Source organism: Pituophis catenifer, unplaced genomic scaffold (assembly GCF_029215685.1).
Source record: "Pituophis catenifer annectens isolate HBS135680 unplaced genomic scaffold, rPitCat1.0.hap2 SCAF_1, whole genome shotgun sequence".
NCBI classification, from domain to species: Eukaryota; Metazoa; Chordata; class Lepidosauria; order Squamata; family Colubridae; genus Pituophis; species Pituophis catenifer.
This window is the reverse complement of record NW_027256881.1, coordinates 324,901,879-324,915,089: the sequence shown is the minus strand read 5'-3', so window position 1 is coordinate 324,915,089 and position 13,211 is coordinate 324,901,879.

The window sequence follows — 13,211 nt, the reverse complement described above, 5'->3', positions numbered from 1 at the left end:
AAAGAGTAAGGTATATCTCCTTCATACAGAATTGTGTGAGTAATGGGACTGCTGGAAGCTGCTGTCAGTGCTTTTTTTGACTCTTAGCATATAATGATTGCTCAGATGATCGTGAATGACAAAACACACAAAAGTGAAGTTCACCTTCAGTGCTTAGGTATGATGAAAAGAATTCTAAAACAGTGTTTTTCAGTCTCGGCAACTTCAAATTGTGTGCTCTTCAACTCCCAGAATTGGATTTGGAAGTGGGGAAAGACTGTTAATGTTTAATGTTGCTCAGCTTGAGAAGCACTGTTCTAAAATGATGTGACAAGATAACCAGTAAGAGGGGGATCAACATGAAAAACAAAGGTTGCGTTCAGATGTTCTAGAATTCTCTATGTGAAAGCACCATGTTTGAGGTAAAGTTTCATGAAAGCATATCCATCCATTCTTCTTTTGAGGCTATTGCATGAAAATGGTAGCCACCTCCAACAATTGTTTTCATGGGAATTCCTGTACATCAGGGGTGTTAAACTCGTGGGCCAGATGCGTCACGTGCCAGCCACGCCCACCCCGGTTTAGCGAAGGGGGGGAGTTGCGATACGTGATATGAAGACAATGTGACATCATGAGTTTGACACCCGTGCTATATATGAAAGGAAAGCTAAATCAAGTCAGCCAGTCCTATGAAGAACTGTTTTAATATTAAGGGCACCAATTATGCTTTCTTGCTTTCTGTGCAGCATGACATCTGCTTTCTTTAAAAGCTGAAATCTAGTTAGTAATAAATCATGATTAAGCCGATCATGAATATAGCCAGTATTTATCTGAATTCCAGTCACAGGAGGACATAAGCCGGAGGATGTAGAGTTGTATTCACATCCTGCTTGTTAACTTCCAGAAGCATCTAGTTGACCACTGTGGGAAACAGGATGTGCAACCAAATAGGCATTTGACCTGTTAAACAAAAACTTTCCTTCTGTTCTTCTAATCCTCAAAATTAGCACCAAAGTTAAGGATGTCCAACAGCTTTCTAAATATTGTGTCCCTTGTTAACCTATTGTTGGACTAGCTTACGTTAAAGAGTAAGGGATAGGAGGAGCTGTGGAGCACACCTTGAATGTTTGGTAGAATAAATAAATCTTAGTTTTCTAAAAGCAAATATATGTGTGTTTGGAGTAGGAGATGAGGTAATCGTTTTCATGCATTCTTTACTGTCCACTGGAACCAAGATTATTATTTCTTAAAAACGCTGTCCTCCTTCCCATGGCCTTTGGCTGACCTGTTTTCCTTCTTGCATCTAATTCCCAGCATTGACTTCAGCTGTTTCAACCACCTTCTTTTCTATGTTGTGCGGGTGCATTGCCTTGATCTTTGTGTAGGCTATCAACTCAGCAGTTTCCAATGAAATGGCTAGTTGAGTAATTAAGTGACGCAGCTAATCAAAGCAGGATTGTGTGCCTCACTGTGATCACTATTTAAAAAACTGGGCAGAGGTTGAAGAGACAACAACTGTGATAGGATCAAATACAGAGCCAGATGTTAAGAACATACAGATTCACATAACACATCAGGCCAAAATGTGTTTGACTACTTTTTTGACTCAGTATACATGCAAACCAGTGGTGGGTTGCTCCCGGTTCGGACCGGTTCACAAGAACCAGTAGGAAAACTGGAGGGAGGCCCCGCCCACCGCCCTGGATGTCATCATCGGCGATTTGCACATGTGCAGAAGCAAGGCGCGCAAGCGAAGCGAGCGTGCGCGTATGATCCCGTTGCAAACCGGTAGTAAAGGTTAGTAGAACCCACCCCTGATACAAACCAAAGAAATTTCATTATTCTCATCATAAACCATGGTTCAGATAAACAATGACAGAATTGGATGTCTATTCTACACTGATTATCAGGTGGAAAATTCTTGCTAATAAAAGTAGCTGATTTTGTCCATTACAATGAACATTAATTAGCCAAATTCATTTAGCTTAGTGTGTATTACCCAGCTCATGGAGTTAATTTGTGGTTCAGTATGTCATGTGAATCCAGAATTATAATTAAATTATAATTGTTAAAACATGGGTAAATGTATCATATAAGCTGGGATCCTCAGTTTATGAAGTATGTGCCCTTCCATTTTGCTGCAACCATTGTAGCCCAATACCTGTGTGAAGGCATTCATCTGCAATTCAATTTTGTACTGGTTCAATTTAACCACAGCCTTTCCATTAGGAAAATAATGTAGCATAAGGTGTATAGTAACCTAATCAATGAACATTGGAGTTGCAATGGGGTGGATCAACTGATGCTGCAGGATTCCTAACCATTCATGATTTGAGAAAAGCTTTTATTTAAAAATAGTGCACAAAATGTTTCTGCTTTCTGTGTATGGGATTGGTGATTCCAGAATGGAGCCTTCTATAGCTCTCGAGGTATAAGTAGTCAGGTAAAGCCATAAAGAAGCACCCAAAATGTCAAGTAATTGGAATGGGAGAACCTTTTTCCTCTTTTCTTAAAAAAAGAATCTAGCATCAACTACTGAAAATGAACAGTGAGAGATATAGAACAAATAATTTAAATTATGGCATCTGCAACCAGATGCCATAATTTGTAGTGTAGTTATGACTTCTAATATACAGGTGGCTTCTACTTGCTTAAGGAGGAGAATATCAATGCCAATGCTTTTGCTGGCTGGAGAATTCTGGGAGTTAAACTCTGCCAGGCTTAAAGTTGCCATGGTTGGAGATCCCTGATCTAGGTGATTGTTGGGGGCAATATACTGACTCAGTAAACCGCTTAGAGAAGGCTGAAAAGCATTGTGAAGCAGTATATAAGTCTAAGTGCTATTGCTATATAAAACACAATAGTCTATTTTTCTCCCATTGTGCTGAGATTTACCTTAGATTCTTAGAAGGGCCGGCGGTAACTCTTTACTGCCATCTAGGGACCCCATGAGAAAATGATCTGTTTCCATCTGCTGAAAAGAGTAGGAAGACCAACTGTGGGAAGATTCAGAGAAAATTCACCGCTAGGTCCTCCTTCCCTTTCCCTTCCGCTCCCTATCCCTGAAGCAGAGTTTGAGCTTTTGCACTCCAGCAGGGACTTTTCAGAAGTTCCAGCTGGGATGCAAACCTGTAATAAGTAAGTCTTGCAAGAACTTGAGATTTGAGGAAGCTGTATTTATTTATTTATTTATTTATTTATTTATTTATTTATTTATTTATTTATTTATTTATTTATTTATTTATTTATTATATTTCTATACCGCCTTTCTCCCGTAGGACTCAAGGCGGTGTACAGTCAAGAAAAATATAGATACAAAAACATCATAAAAAGCTGTACAAGTACACACTGTGACAGTTAGGATAGCTTAAGGGTGATGCTATCACTCAGCCTCCTTTGAAGCAAGAGACTGCACTAAAGTTTCATAAAGTGGCATTTTGGAAACGTCTGGATTTTGAAAGCATGCAACGCAACATAAACACACATTAATGGTTGTCTTTCCGGCAGTGCCCTCACCACCAGTGTTAAGGAAATTTTCAGACTGGGGTGGATCTACGGATGCTCCAAGCTTCATCTTACTGCTTGTTCACCCTTCTCCTTCCTACCAATTTTCACAGCCTTATAGACTTCTCAAGAGAGGTAGGTCTTCTCATGATTTGCCCAAAATATAATGATCTGTGTTTCGTCATTTCTGCCTTGAATGGGAACTCTGGTTGATTTATTCAGTGATCCATTTATTTGTTTTCATGGCTATCCATGATATTCTCAGGAGTCTTCTCAAATATTAAAATTTAAAAGCATACATTTTCTATTCTGCTTCTTTAAAGGCCAGACTTGATTTAGGTATGAAACTCACACAGTTCTGTCTATCCCTCCCCTTTTTTTCAGGAGGGATAAATTTCTGGCCACTTAGATTTGTTGTGTATGTTCCTCACTTTTATGTGGCTTGTGGGAAGCAGGAAGATAAGGATTACCCTATTAAAATGTAAACAGTTGCGGGAGTGGGTGGGTTTGAGCATGGAGGGTGTTGGTGAGGGGTATTGTGGGTAAATTTGCATACAAATGTACGTGGTCCTCACCCACCACTCAGTATTATACCATCAAGATGAAAAAACATGTTCACCTCTGCCAAAAAGACTCTTTTTGCATTTCAGATATATTTTACTTGTTATCCCTGCTTTCTTTTTCTTTCAACAGAAGAACAAAGTGTGCCTCTTAAGTTTAACTAAGAACAGAAACAAAGAAAGGTGCTTTAAACTGAGAGGCTGTGATGCAGATGTGGGAAAAACTTTCCCAGAGATTTCTCTAGCCTATTGCCCACCAGGTATATACTACTGTATTCAGGGGTGGGCTGCTGGGGGTTCGTAGCAATGGTGGGTTGTCCCTGGTTCGCACCGGTTCTATAGAACTGGTAGTAAAACTGGCGGGAGGCACCGACCCCGACGTCATCAAAATGCTTCTGCGCATGTGTTGCGAACCGGTAGTAAAGGTAAGTAGAACCCACTCCTGGTTTGCAAGGGTTCAGAAGAACCACTAGCTAAGATTCTGTGCAGTTTGGAGAACCCCCAAATCCCACTCCTGGCTGGTCCCACCCATCCCTCCCCGCCCGTCCCAAGAATCCCCACGTGGCCTGTTTTGGATGCGGCAAAAAACGGGCCTACCAGAAATTCGGGAAGGCCAACCTGGAAGTGTGGAAGTAGGGGCCTCCAGAGGGCCTCTGAAGCCTGGGGAGACTGTTTTCGTCTTCCCAGACGTTTGAGGAAAGCCTCCAGAGCCCGGGGAGGGCAAAAATGCCCCCCACCACGGTGCAGGAGGCCGACTAGGCCATGCCCACCATGGTCATGCCCACCCAGCAACCGGGCAGAGAGCCCCTTGCTAAAATTTTTGAAGCCCACCCCTGACTGTATTGGACCACAGGTAGCGTAACTTCTGGCCAACCAGACCATTATTTGGTGAAGAAGGTTCAAAACCGCTCTCCCTTAATCCAGTTCTTAGCAATTTTTCTTTTCTGAACAGGTGAGACCGCTCAAATTGTTGAGATAATGTGACACAAGTTTAGATAATGAATGCTAATGGGAAGGCTTACCTGCTTTTGGCATCTGCTATGATTATGCTCTTCTCTTGGAAATGGAACTGCTTCTGTTTTTAAGTTTTTTTGTTTTTTTTTTAAAAAGATAAAAGCAAAAACAGACCAAACTGTTATTCTGAGCAACAGAATAATAAAGCCATGTGATCTAAAACTATAAAAAGTTCAAACAGCACATATGAAAACCACATGAGCTCCAGCTGGTTTGTGTGTGTGTGTGTGTGATGACTCATGGGACTTTTATGGCCAATTTGACCAGTAGCTTCATGAGAGTGACTCACTGGTCCTGCACAAATGTGGGTGGGGTGATGGGGAAATAGCTATTTTTGATGGGGCTGCTTTCCTATACTCCCCATGTGTATTAAATTTACCAAGCAAATAATGCCTAGATTGGCATATTTTAAGAGAGCAGGCAAAGCTAATCTCTATTTAGTAATGGCAAAGCAACCCTTTCACTATTTTTTTCCCCTTTCTTAACTCAATCCTCTCCAAATGTGTTGAGGGTAAAAAGAGTTCTCTTCCCCAAAATGCTATTCTCCAGAAACTGCAACTTCAATACTTTGGAACTCCAGGGAGTTACATGCAGGTGTCCCTTTCAGGATCAGGTGTTCCTTACTAAAATTCTAATACATACAGAAACTGGCTTGCTGTTCACTATCAAGCTGTTTTTCCAATATTTTAACTATTATTATTGTTAACACTGTGTTTCCTATTGGAGTCCTTGATGCTCTCTGAGCTTGGTGGGTGTTTTGTAGACATTTCATTACCAAACTAGTAACATCATCAATACACATATGCATCATCAGTGCACTGATGTTGTTACCTAGTTTGGTAATGAAATGTCTACAAAAAAACCACCAAGCTCAGAGAGCACCAAGGATCCCACAGTTCTACCCTGAGCTACAAATATCCTCTTCTGTACTACTGCTTTCTTTCCATGTTTTAAGGTTGTGCTAGCCAACGGGACGCGGTGGCTCAGAGGCTAAGACGCTGAGCTTGTCGATCAAAAGGTTGGCAGTTCAGCGGTTCGAATCCCTAGTGCTGAGTAACGGGGTGAGCTCCCGTTACTTGTCCCAGCTTCTGCCAACCTGTTACTGTTGCTAGTGCCATCTTCAGATAGACATCATTCTGGAGCTTTTTTGGCTGCCCACTTCCCAACCTGAAAAGATCCAAGGAGAGAAATTTTCCCCATGGGGTCTTCCCTTGCCAGGGGAGGCCAGGGAGGTTGCTGATGGCCAGTCATGGGGTATCTAACCACGGGGGCGCAGTGGTTAAGAATGCAGTACTGCAGGTTACTTCTGCTGACTCCTGGCTGCCTGCAATTTGGCAGTTCGAATCTCACCAGACTCAAGGTTGACTCAGCCTTCCATCCTTCCGAGGTAGGTAAAATGAGGACCCAGATTGTTGGGGGCAACATGCTGACTCTGTAAACCGCTTAGAGAGGGCTGTGAAAGCACTGTGAAGCGGTATATAAGTCTAGGTGCTATTGCTATCTCAGTGGGAAAATAAGTTTTTCACACCCATTTCTTGGCCATTTGCTAACTCAATAGGTGACATGCAAGAATACTCCACCCCACCCGTGTGAATTACATCCAAATTCTCCTCTCCTCTGAAAAAAAAAAATCCACATACAAAAACTTCCTTTAAATGAGAGCAGGTTAAAAAGGAAATCAGAATACTTCTTTGCATCACCAGGCTAAAATTCGGGAAGGCCTGGACTCCGATTGGGTAGATCCAGGGGAGGAGACAGGGGAGATCCAGGGGTAGATCCAGGGGAAGAGACAGGGGCAGGTCTTGAGAGCGTTATCTGGGAAGAGTTTGACTCTGTGACTCCTGAGGACGTGGACAGGATTCTGGGCAAGCTTAACGCTGCCACATGTTTATTGGACCCGTGTCCCTCCTAGTTGGTACTGGCCTCCCGGGAGGTTACACGAGGCTGGCTCCAGGGGATTATAAATGCTTCTCTGAGTGAGGGTGTCTTTCCCGCTGCCTTGAAAGAGGCGGTTGTGAAGCCCCTCCTCAAGAAGCCTTCCCTGGACCCGGCTATATTATCAAATTATCGTCCAGTCTCCAATCTTCACTTTGTTGCAAAGGTTGTTGAGAGTGTGGTGGCGCGACAACTACCCCGATACCTGGATGAAGTTGTCTATCTGGATCCGTTCCAGTCGGGCTTCAGGTCATGATACAGCACGGAAATGGCATTGGTCGCATTGGTGGATGATCTCTGGAGGGCTCGGGACAGAGGTTGCTCCTCTATCCTGGTCCTATTAGATCTCTCAGCGGCTTTTGATACCATCGACCATGGTATCTTACTGCACCGGCTGGAGGGGTTAGGAATAGGGGGCACCGTGCTTCGGTGGTTCTCCTCCTTCCTCTCTGACCGTTCGCAGTTTGTGTTGGCAGGGGGGCAGAGGTCGACCTCGAGGTACCTTATTTGTGGGGTGTCGCAAAGGTCAGTCCTCTCACCCCTTCTGTTCAACATTTATGTAAAACCGCTAGGCGAGATCATCTGTGGTTTCGGGGTGAGTGTTCATCAATATGCTGATGACACACAGCTATACATCTCCACCCCAGACCACCCCAATGATGCCCTTGCTGTGATGTCCCGTTGCCTGGAGGCCGTGCGGATCTGGATGGGGAGAAACAAGCTCAGACTCAACCCCTCCAAGACCGAGTGGCTGTGGCTTCCGGCGTCCCGGTATAGTCAGCTGGTACCATCACTGACAATAGGGGATGAGATCTTGCTCCCCACAGAGAGGGCCCGCAACTTGGGTGTCCTCCTGGATTCACGGCTATCTTTAGAAGATCATTTGACGGCCGTGGCCAGGGGTGCCTTTTATCAGGTTCGCCTGATCCGCCAGTTGCGTCCCTTTCTGGATCGGGACGCCTTGCGCACGGTCACTCATGCCCTAGTTACCTCCCGTATGGACTACTGTAATGCTCTCTACATGGGGCTCCCCTTGAAAAGCACCCGGAGGCTCCAACTGGTCCAGAACGTAGCCGCGCGGGTGATTATGGGCGCAGCTCGTTACGCCCATGTAACACCTCTCCTACGCGAGCTGCACTGGCTCCCGGTGGTCTTCCGGGTGCGATTCAAGGTGTTAGTTATCACCTTTAAAGCGCTCCATGGCTTAGGACCTGGGTACCTACAAGACCGTCTTTTGCCACCAATAGCCTCCCACCGACCAGTTCGTTCTCACACGGAGGGACTACTCAGAGTACCGTCAGTCAAATTATGCCGACTGGCGACTCCCAGGGGGAGGGCCTTCTCTGTGAGGGCTCCAACCCTTTGGAATGAACTGCCCCCGGAGATACGGAATATCCCTGATCTCCGTGCTTTCCGCCGTGCCCTCAAGACCCTGATGTTTCAACAGGCGGGGCTAAACATATGAACATGTGAATGATTTTTTTTATAAATGTTATCTAATTCTGGGTTTTATTTAATTGACCAAACTAAGTAATAATTTTAATTAGCAATTTTATGATGTTTGTGTGTCTATATTTTTCTTGACTGTACACCGCCTTGAGTCCTACGGGAGAAAGGCGGTATAGAAATATAATAAATAAATAAATAAATAAAATATATAAAAGAAAGAAAGAAATTTAAGGAGAAAGCATATTTTTTCTGAGTCGAATGAGTGGTTGTTCTTCATCGTCTACTGAAGTGCTCAACAATTCAATGTTCTCCAGATGTTTTGGACAGCAACTCTCAGCCAGCTTGCCCAGAAATTTGTCAAGTATTATGGGGGTTGTTGTCAAATCCATGCGGAAGATATGGATAAAGTATCTGAAATCAAATCTGGACATGCAGTTGTTCTCCGAGTCTTTTGGAAGAGGCAGAAACCCTGCTCAGCATTTAATTCCTGAACCTCTTTGTCTAGAACTAATCATGCTACATCCCAAAGGGCTCTTCCTTCTTCAGCAAAGAATATGGGAAGCATCCAGCTGGAGCCTGTCTGCCTGTCACAGCATCTCCTAAACTAAAGCAGCCTTTACTTTTCCTTTAACCACGTCCGGAACTGAAAAACAATAAAATATGCTGCAATTGAAAAGAAATAATTCTTCACTGTCCTGAGTAAAGGAGATATTGCAACATCCCTGCATTTTTAAAATTCTGCATAGATAACTCTTTGAAAGAATAGCTCAGAATTTGCCTTTTCTAAATTTAGCCAATGCAGAGTATTCTGCTATTTCTCCTTTTCATTGGCTGTTTTCATTGCACAGGAAGCAGATTTGACCCTTTGCTGGGAGAGGGACTCTACTTAAAGACCCTGGATAATGAGAAAGGCAAAGACCTCATAACCCTCAACTCAAAAATAAACATCTTGGTCAGCTCATCTTTATCAGAGGACAACTGGAGGTCAATTTTTTTAAATTTATTTAAGATATTTATCACATCACATGAGCCATTTAATGGGGTCCATCCCGCTCTGGGTTCCCCAGGCCCTCTGGCAGAACCAGGTCTTCAGCGCCCTCCAGAAGAGTGTTAGAGTGGAGGCCATTCTAATCTCTGGGGGAATGATGTTCCAGAGAGAGGGTGCCACCACGGAGAGGGCCCTTCTTCTGGGTTCCACCAGGTGTATCTCCCTAGGACAGTGATGGTGAGCCTTTTAGGGACAGAGTGCCAAACTAGAAGGCGTGTGCGCCAGAGCACTGGAAACCTGACGACCAGCTGGCCGGCATGCCTTGGAAACCCAACGACCAGCTGGCTGAGCTGGGGCAGCGGCGTGCATGCCCACAGAGAGGGCCATAGGTTTGCCATCACGGCCCTATATCATTTCAGACAAACAGTTATCCAATCTCTTCTTAAAAACTTCGTGTTGGAGCATAATGAAGCATGTGTAGCAAGAAAATCAAGGGAAATGCCCATGGTCGTTTCAATTCCTTGTATAAGTTAATGGCTCAGAAATTAGAAGTTACCAGGCATAAGTGCTGCGATTTTTTTTCCTTGTACTTGTTTCAAATATTATTCATATGCTTGTGAACCAAAAATATAGGTGGGGTTTTGAACTGCAAATGGTTACAAGAAAACTGCTGAGGATTGCCAGGGACCTAACCACACAAAGCAATTCTCTGAATTTCTGCTCAGAAATTGATTTTGCTACGCAAATGAGTTTATTCCCAAATAATATGGTCTTCATTATCTATGTCTATTCTAATGGGTAGTGCGACAGAGCTGAGCTGCCAAGATCCAGATGAGCACAAGAGGGCAGAATAGAGATAGAAAGCTACTTCCTTCTCTGATTGTGGAAATGTTTGCTCCCCTGTTCTGACTGTTCATTCTAATGCAATAGTGAATGAAATCATGAAAAGATGAGCTTGATCTCTACATGCAGAAGAGCAAGTATGATTTAACATCAACAGAGACTTGGTGGGATCACTCCCATGACTGGAATTTAGCAACTGAATGATACTCCTTGTTCAAAAAGAATGGAATAAATACAAAGGGAAGAAGTATGATGCTGTGTGTTAAAAACATCCATTCCTCTCAAAAATCCAAAGGAATCAGGGGTAAAATCTACTTACCTTCTCTACCGGCTCGGAAGTGCATGCGCCGCATGCACAGAAGGTAAAAAACAGGTTACTTCCTGGTTAAAACCAGGAAGTAACAACGACCGGGCGGATGGGCGGAGCCTTGCGCTGCCATCGCTACCGGTTCTCTGAACCACCCGCCGCCATCACTACTGGTTCGGTCAAACCGGTCCGAACCAGTAGCATATCACCCCTGAAAGGAATGCATTCTGCAAACTTGTACAGAGCATCTGAGTTAAAAGATATGGGAAGAAAAAATGTAAACCATAAATATGGGGAAAAAAATATAAATTCATCACTACTGGGTTTTTTCCCCTCATGAAGATGATGTACACCAGGGGTTTCCAAAGGTTGGCAACTTTAAGACTTGTGGACTTCAACTTCCAGAATTCCTCAAATCTTAAAGTCGCCAAGTTTGGGGACCCCTGGTGTAATTAATGTTTTCCAAAAAGCACACAGCCAAAATTTCAAAGAAGTATGAAGTTGTAGTGATGGGAGATTTCAGTTATCCTCAACTGTTGGGAAATAGCTTTGGTCAAGTAGGTTCCTTGACATGCCTTGCTGATAACTTTCTTCTTTAGAGTATGGAGGACATCACAGGAAGATCAGCTCTTCTTGGCAATGCTAATCAGTACGAAAGATTTTAAAGGAGAATATTTGTAGCTCAGGGTTGATATGAGGGGTTCTTGGTGCTCTATGACATTTTCAGGCATTTTATTATCCAAATATCTGATGATGTTGCCTAATTTGGGTAATGAAATGTCTGCAAGAAAACAACCAAGCTCAGAGAACACCAAGGAGCCCTCAAGAAAGACTTTGTTGAGTAGAACAAGCAGGAACACTGGAGGAAAGGAAACATACGTTGATGCAGGACTTTTTTTTAAAAAGAAAAACTAAAAACTGCATAATTAAGCCTGTATCTTGAACTTCAAGAAAGTGGCTTTTAATAAACTCAGAGTAATTATAAATTGGATTCCATGGTATATATATTATCAAAGAAATCATCATATTGCTACCATATTGCTATTCTGTTGAAGCAAAATTGGCACTAGGAAAATTGCAGCAAAATTGGCACTAGGAAACATCTTACCATCTGTGCACCGCCCTGAGTCCTTTTTGGAGAAGGGCGGTATAGAAATTTAATTAATTAATTAATAATCTAAAACATAAAAATATATGAAATTAATTTAGTCAATATTTGGTGTGTGTTTTTAACAATTCTCCATGCAAATATGTTTTTTTTCTTAGGCATGCAGAAGTTGTTTTCACATAATGATTTCCTGATCATCCCTTTCTCTGGTAACTAAATGTTAAGCATGTAAGCATAATACTGTATCATAACCATTTCAGAATAGGGTTCCAGAAAGAATAGCTTTAAATTAATATCAGGCACATACAGTATTTCAAGTGTTCACTGAACGTGGGTCTATTAACTGATCAAGAATTATTAAGCAGATGGAAGGGAAGATGGCAGAATTCTTTCATCTCAACAAGAATTCAGTTACTTCATTGCCTTTGGCATGAGATAGAATAAGAAACATATCTACAGGAAACATGCCACTTTCTAAATCAGGGGAAGAGAAGCAGTGGCCCTCCAGATGTTGCTGGATCTGGAATCCACCCATTCCTCAGCATTTAACTGTATTGGTAGACCTTTCCAGTCCATGCTTTTAATCAGAATGACTATCATTTACAAGAATTGCACCAGAAATAATGTCAACATTCCATTCCTTTTCAGAGATAGCATATCTTGGAATGTGAGATGTTGATAATAAATGGGGGTGGGACTGTTGTTTATAACAGACTGTTGTATGCTTCCTATAGAAAATCCCCTAGGATTAGAAGGGGAAAAATTCTGGCCAAGTAAGATCCTTTGATAGAACCACTTTGGGGGCCAAAGAAGATTTGAGAGGTTCATGAGGAAATTTCTGGATACCGAGAATGGACAAGAGAGGATGAGATTTTGCCGGCCTCTGTTTTCTTGAAAGCAGACATCTGGATTCCGGAGCATGAAAAAGTCAGAAAAAACATCTGCTGACAAAGCTCAAGACTGGCATGGACAGAAGATACTCAATGTTTTTTATGACTGTATTCCTTCAGTCTTTATGCTGGCCAAAAAGTATGCCAGTATAAACTGTGTTCCCCAGTGGTTGACTTCTTTCTACTAGAGTCGTAAGACTGGGTGTCATATGGTGCACATCACACATGATCATTAGTTTTTCTTTAAGTAAGCTAGTTTACCACTTTAATTGTATCCACGCCACATATAGCCTTTCTTTACTAATGATAAGGACAAGGATCATCAAATCTGGAACATTTTGGCCTGCATGCCACAAGCACAGCCAAATCTCAATGGTACTCCAAAAATGTTTATAATGTTCTATGTGAGGCAGGATCTGTAATCTGGAGATTACCTTGCAAGCCTTGTTGCTACTATCTTGGAGATACAAGCAGTAGTACTGGCACAGTCAACCTATTTAGTTATTCCTGATGCAGTGTGCTATTTTAAATGGATCTACTTAAAAGTAAATCCCACTATGTAAACTTAATTTAGTGTTGTTAAGAAATTTAGAAGGCGTCTCAGAGAGTTGGTTTTTTAGGCTAGCTATGCATT